We start from the raw sequence: 7,344 nt of genomic DNA, 5'->3' as shown, positions 1-7,344 counted from the left end.
CAAGGAGACAGGAAATACAGCCTGTCCATCCTTCCTGTGCCCATCACACTGGCTTGTCTTCTTGGCAGACCCTCCTTCTCCACTTGCTTTGTCCCCTGGGCCCTCAGGAGATTGGATGACCAAGGATGGGCCTGCGTACTTCCACATAATGGCCTATCTGTTTAAACTTTTTTTTCTTCTTCTTCTTCTTCTTTTTCTTCTTCTTCTTCTTCTTCTTCTTCTTCTTCTTCTTCTTCTTCTTCTTCTTCTTCTCCCTGCCTCCTTTTCCTTTTTGATTTGATCCCTCTTCTCTTTCCGCAGCTCTTCTCTCAGTGACTCATTCTCTCGCGGTGGAAGACGGCGTGGAATTCCTGAAAAGAGCGGGGAGACAAAGAGGGGAAATAAAAAATGAAATTGTTTCCATATTATTGCATTTACATAGAAGCGCGATGGGCTCGCTCTCCTGGAAAATGAAGGATGTATTAGATAGGCAGCTATTTTAAAAATGCATGAGAACGGGGTCAACGCAGAATGGGAAAAATAAGACATCAATTCAGAAGAAGTATTGAAAGGATGTAAGTGGCAAAAGAAAACAAAAGGTATATCATCAGCAACAGAAGGCTATCCACACAAAAACAAGTGAGAAGAGATTGTAATCAAGGCCTATTCACATTGGCTGAAAGGTATACTTTTACTGCTGATATCCCTCTCTCTGCACATCTCTTTCCTCACATCAAATGTCTGTTATTCCTGCTCTCGGGCGCACAGTGTGACTGCTATTCCCCATATGCAAAATTCTTCTTTTCCTCCATGTTAAACAGTCCGTGGCCCTGTTATCAGTCATTGATGATCTGCCATGGTGACATCCTTTCTGATTCATCCGGTCGCCGTGTGACAGCCTGTCTGCCTCGCTGTATTTAGTAGGATGTTCTCGTCACACCGATTCCGCGGCTTGTTTTTGAAGATCTACGGCCTTGATACATATATATATATATCTATATATATACTGTATATATATAGATATATAGATATATAGATACCACTGCCACTGGCAGTCGGGCGTGATGCTGTCGTTTGCCTTTCACGATCTATGGATCTGTGGCTTGTTATCTCCTTGTGATAGCCTCTGACACGCCTGGGCTAATTCTGTGTGCGAGTGTGACTGGCCGTTGCTCTGTTGCTCCCCTCTCCTCCGTGGGAGGGGTAATTAGTGACTCCTTCACCGCTCCCAGGTTATTCAGGGAGAGACATACCCGAGGGGCTGACACTTTTATTTACTTCCACTGTTTTCCTCTCTTTCCCTCCTTCTTTCTCCGGTTCTGACGAGGAGGATCTTTGTCACAACCGTGCCCCCACCGTCAACCCCTTTTATCATAATTAATCCTAATAACCATGTTTTTCAGTTTTTTAAATCGTAGCTGACAGAGCCTTGGGCGAGAAAAATCAAGCATACACACTCAGATGTATTAATGGATATAGAAAGAAACATGATTCCTTCTCATTTGACTTTCTTATCACTGCAGTGTGTACAGATGGTAGATAGTACACTGAATCCGGCTTAGAAACACACGCTGATGTATATCTCAAGCATATAATCGATCCACGCTGTCTGTGTGACCTTGAAGATTTGTCTTTGTGGATAAAATTACATTTCCCCTTCTCCTATGTACCCCATCTCATGGTGGCCGTCAGTCTTACTTCCCATTTCTTGTAAAAAGCAGTCTACTTTAAACATTCACCCTGACAGATTTTCCTCTGAGTTTCATCCACCAGTCGCAGGACCATTACCGTAAATCATTCTACGGGGGGTGTCATCCTGATCCTACCCTCTTTCCATCTTCTGGCCCATCTCTTTTTTTCTCTCCCACCAATGTCACTTATATCTTCTCTCTTTCCCCCATCGCACTCTTCCCCTTTTTTCTGCCCCGCATCCACCTCCTCGCCAGAGTTCCTGCCTCTCGCTCCGCAAACTATAACCTCCGTATCAAAATTTACGCCGACACTTTAATGAATCCGGCCCCTCCTAATGCTGCACAGGCTCTCTCCGGTGGCGGAGGCCAGCTCTTTACCACATGTGACATTTTCATGTTGAGCTTTATTGGCAGACAAGAGATGAATCCCCGGGCAGGAGGAGGAAGGTGTGCGACGGCATAATGCCAGCAAGGGTCATAACTCTTTTCGGTTATTATTTGAGATTTACCACAGCCGTCGTGCTGCCTATACCTCTCAGAGAAGGCTTTGCTGTGTGACTATAGGCTTCTGTCATCTTGCCTGTGTGTGTGTGTGTGTGTGTGTGTGTGATTATAATGTTAAGGTCACATCTGATCTCCCTATGCTAAGCTGCGCTGACTCTGAAAACGCATATCTGATGTATTAAAAAACACAAGAAGCCAAGAGCTGCGCAGATCTAATAATATTCCGATTATATCTGGGATGTTGAGAACTGCATCCATGCCAAACACACACACACACACACACACACACCTCTGGGTCTCGCTGTGGTGAGGAGACGGAAGGTGCCGTGGATTGAATTGCTATGTAAAGGCATGTCAGATGGAATTGTCTCGGCACGCTTACATTTGTCAGACAGGACTGAGTAAAGAGGAGGAGGAAGAGAGGAAGAGGAAGCAGAGGAGGTAGACATGCTTGGTTATATTTAGAGATGCTATGAGACATCTAGCAAACTGAGAGGAGCAGGAATCTGAATAAGTAGGAGGGAGAAGAGGCGGAGGCACACAGACAGGCGGAGGTAGGGGGGAAGCAGGAGGGAACAACCCCTGGCAACAGAGGAAATGTCATGGTTAGGGTTCAGTGAAGTGGTAAATCAGGAGCATCAGCGTGTCAGGGCGTTTAAGGGGGAACTGGAGAGGAACTAAGAAAAGCTATATGATCAGTTATTGGCCCTGTGAGCAAAAGGAAGGGTAATAGTTATAGCTGGACTCCGTCAGAGGAATTTGCCACCCGGTCGGCTCACGGAACAGATGCTGAGTGCAAGAAATCTCAAATTCAGGAGCAACTCCGTGAGATTTGCTCCTGAACACAAACATCGTGTTCGGTGTGCGTTGTGTGCAGCACAGCACAACACAGCAACGTATCGGACGGGGGCGTGTTTAGTTTTATTTGATACACTAAAAACCAGCAAGCACATTACAAAAAATGCAGATGTCAGCACCGTGAAGGACTACATGTGTGCACGGAGGTGTGCATGTGAACAGATCCACATGCATTCATAAGCAATGATGAAGCAGAAGCCAACCACAGCGTTGGAAATAAGTAAGTAAAGTAAAGCCTATCCTTATATCTTACTTACTTATAATCTTCACTGGTCTGAGATCAGCTGTTGGGGAAATGAATTCCTTCATTGCTGCTCTACCCGAAGCTGAAACAGTGTTTCCGATGCGGCCGCCTCCGACTGATGCAATCTTAAGCCCGATCATGCTCAACAGCAAATTAAATTACACAAACAAACACAAATTAAAATACGATTTTTAATTCATTATAAACCCGAGGCGACACAGTGAACACATTGTTATTCCTGTTAGACGCTGTGAAGCCGTAGCAGCGAGGTGTAAACGGTGGATTGTTGGCTCCGCCATTCGGCTCGGCTGGTGACAGTCAATCAGTCACGGCGAGTCATATTTCAGCTCGCTGCAGCATTAATAAACAATCTGCATCCACACGCAGAGGGCTTGGAAGATTCCCATGCTTTCGTTTTTACTTTCGTCAAAATAAAGTTATGGTGGTATCGTTGGAGGATACCTGAAGGTGCCTCAAGAGCCAAGACACAGTGACTGCAGCTTCCAGCTGGTCAACACGGTGGAGCATTAGCAGCTAAAGCGCCAGATGTTTCCACAAACACGACTCTAAAAGAACGATAATGTTGCTCTCAGATGTGTAAATAAGCTAGAATTTGCGTGTAAGTTTGCCATGAACTTTAAAAAGTATGTTATGATTTGGCAGAAAGTACAAATGAGTCTCTGAGTCTGATGTTGAAAAATATCTGGATCTTCAATTCAGTTTATTTTATATAGCCTAATATCACAACTTACAAATGTGCCTTTAGAGGGCTTTACAATCTGTACACATACTTAATTAACTCAATTAAAACACACAAAATCTTCATTTTATTGTGCACAACTCTACTTTAAACACAACTTGCACTGTAACAGAAACACACGCACACACACGCACACACACACACACGTGGGCTTGTGAAGCCACTGGTCAGCTCATTCCTTCAGAAGGTCACCCTCCTGGTTCCTGTTCCCTTAGAGCAGGGCTGTCAAACTCTTTTTCACCGTGGGCCACATGGCCGCCCTCTTAAAGGGCCGGAAACACTTTATAAACTCCTCGAACATATTGTTAAATAAATATTTTTTCATTTGATTATTGTTTATTGGAGAGTAGAAATATTGTACAAAAGAAAATGCCTCTAATATTACAACATAAATCCATTCAATTTGAAACCTTCAAAATAAAAGCACAGGAAATTGTTCTTTAATTTCTTTAAGAAAAGGGGATCGCGTGTCTTTCAAGCCGGAAGGGGCCACATAAAATGATGCGGCGGGCCGGATTTGGCCCGCGGGCCTTGTGTTTGACACCAGTGCCTTAAAGGGTGGCCGGATTACTTTACAACTTTTAGAGCGCGGGTGCCACAAGTGATTTGTTTGACCAAAATCCTGTGCCTGATGTGAAATCCCTATCTAGGCCAATGGATTGTGATAAGCAAATGTAGCCGACTGTGAAGAAATGTGACGATGTTTGTGTATCTGTGAAAGAGTAAACATTGTTTTCTTTCAGCTGCCTAATTGTTTGGTTTCTCTGACTGGTTATCTCTTCTATGATCATCTTTCTGTGGATTCAGAGGTGAAATAATAATAAAAAAAGCAGCAGCCAAACACAACAAGTGACTGTCCTGACATGTCCGGTGCACAGCAGCACATGTAGGTCCGCTCCCTGGGGGGTTCGCTCTCCGCTGGCCGGTCGAGCTGCAACGTCCCTGTCCAGACTAATGTCCCGAGAGGACGTCAGAGCGCGTTACCCACAAAGCCAAGCTGCCGTCAGTCCGACGAAAACACACCTGGCCGGCAGACTCACAGAATCACAGAGCATGGCGGGAGTGGAAGACAGTGGAAGTTTAAGAGAGGCCTACGTCCACTTGTGTTACGAGCAATGTGAGGGGGAGAGAAAGGATGAAATGGTAGACGAGTGGAAGCTGGGAGATGGAGATAGCCGACCCCTTGGAACACACACTGATGAGATAAGATACAAAGGGGAATATAGTGTCTTAGAGTTGTGTGACAACAGACAACAGCACAGCATATCTTCACACTGCAAATATCTTTATGTGTGTGTGTGTGTGTGTGTGTGTGTGTGTGTGTGTGTGTGTGCACCTGTGCGTGGTAAGTGCATGCATGTGTATTTGATGGTGCACTTGCATGCATGAGAGTGTGTATGTGCAATTGCATTAGCATGATGCTCGTCAATTAAAGATGGCTCCGAGACGAGTTCATTGAGAAACATGGAGGATAATGCACTGGACATGTAAACACATGATGTTAGAGCACATTGGTATTATTGGATTTCCGCAACAACGTCGCTCATTGCTTTAAAATTACACGCCAGAGCAGTATGCGTTGGACCGTGCTGGCACACACACACACACACACACGCACACGGAGAGAGAGAGATCTATACAAATGGAATTCCCTTCCTCAGTCCCTCCTCCTCAAACTTTCTGCGTACACCCACTGCACACACACACACACACACACACACACACACACACACACACACACACACACACACAGTCCTGCTGACAAACATGCAGTGAAGGCACGCTGCTGGAATCTGCAAAGCTACATCACTGACAGACCCATCTAAGCTCCTGACTCTCTAAAGCTCCTCATAAAGCTGCACAATCTCGGAAAATAACTCCCACACCTGCATTGAAGCAAATCCCAGTATCCAAACACACACACACACACACACACAAGTACGTACGAGCCCCTTTCACACTAGATTGCACACACCGGCACGATATGAGCACATGAACACACCCCCATTGTCAGATTAAAGATGTGCACGTACATGCAAACACACACAAACACACCTGCCAAACACATAAACAAAAAAAAACTGCCTTTCTCCTCGTTGTGCAGCAGAACGTCGGAACAGCAGGAAAAAGTAAAAAGTCACGAACACAAACAGAGACTTGTTTCTAAGCGTGTCCTCCGCTCTGATCTCCCTCACTCCGGTATCTCTATGGCGATGCTGCGAGAGCGCTGATGGGGAGATTGCTGTACTATCTTCCATCGGGACACAGAACTGAGTCACACATACCACATCTCTCTCTCTCTCTTCCTGTGGTGTCTCCTCTTCTCCTCCTCCGCTCCTCCTTCACGTCTCCTCAGCCCGTCCTTCCATCCCTCCGGCGTTCAGGTTGACTCTCATCCCCGTCTCCCTGTCACTGCTGCGCGGTGAGCTTCACGCCGTTTCCTTTCCTCTGTGTACAGTCCATCTGCTTCTCCCTTGTCTCCCTCCTCCTCCTCCTCCTGCTGCTGCTCCTCCTCACCTTTCTCCTTTCCCCTCTGGTTGTGTCTTCTTCTCGCTCACTCTCCTCTCCTCTTCTGTGAACACATGCCTTTCACGTGGGAGCCTATTCCTCCATCCCCTCAGAGCGCTGAGCTCCGCTGCGCCTCCCTCGCTGTCTGAGCGTTGTGAGTGGAAGTGAACGGACAGGAGGGGGAGCAAGAAGACAAGAGTGAGCAAACAGGCACTGACGCTCCTCTCAGTTGCCCCTGTCTTGTCCCTGTTCCCTCTCTCCCCCTTTCTCTCTGCGTCTCTCCATCATGACCTCCTCTCTGTGTCGCCATGCAAGCCCCTGCATCCTTCTGTGCGAAGGGAGGGGGGGGGGGGGGGAGAGTAGGAGGCAGGCGGAGGTGGAGCTATAGTGAGTCGGTCTAATTAAAAAGCAGAGTATGTACAGCCGCAGAGAGCAACGTGGGAGGAGAGAGGGGGGAGCAAAAGTGATCCAGGGGGCGGGAACCAAGGGAAGGAGAAGTCAGCGGGGGGGGGGGGGGGGATGAGGGGCACGGGATGGTTAACAGAGGGTTGTGAAAGAGATCCGGCTCCGTATAGTACGGGTTGGAGGATTACAAAAAAGAAAAAGAGATGACAGGACACCAAGGTTAGCTGGGTAGGAATGCAGAAAGGTCACCCAGAGAGAGAGGGAGGAAGAGGAGGGGGAGAGAAGAGAAGGAGATAGGAACAGACAGGTAGAATTATTCTACAGATATCTCCCATATGAGTGGGGGGCAGAGGCGGGGAACCGTGACCAGCAGGATAATAGAGACACATGGACAC

The sequence above is a fragment of the Pseudoliparis swirei genome, chromosome 15 (assembly GCF_029220125.1).
Source record: "Pseudoliparis swirei isolate HS2019 ecotype Mariana Trench chromosome 15, NWPU_hadal_v1, whole genome shotgun sequence".
Taxonomy (NCBI): domain Eukaryota; kingdom Metazoa; phylum Chordata; class Actinopteri; order Perciformes; family Liparidae; genus Pseudoliparis; species Pseudoliparis swirei.
The sequence above is the reverse complement of the archived record's forward strand: the minus strand, read 5'-3'. Positions refer to the sequence as shown.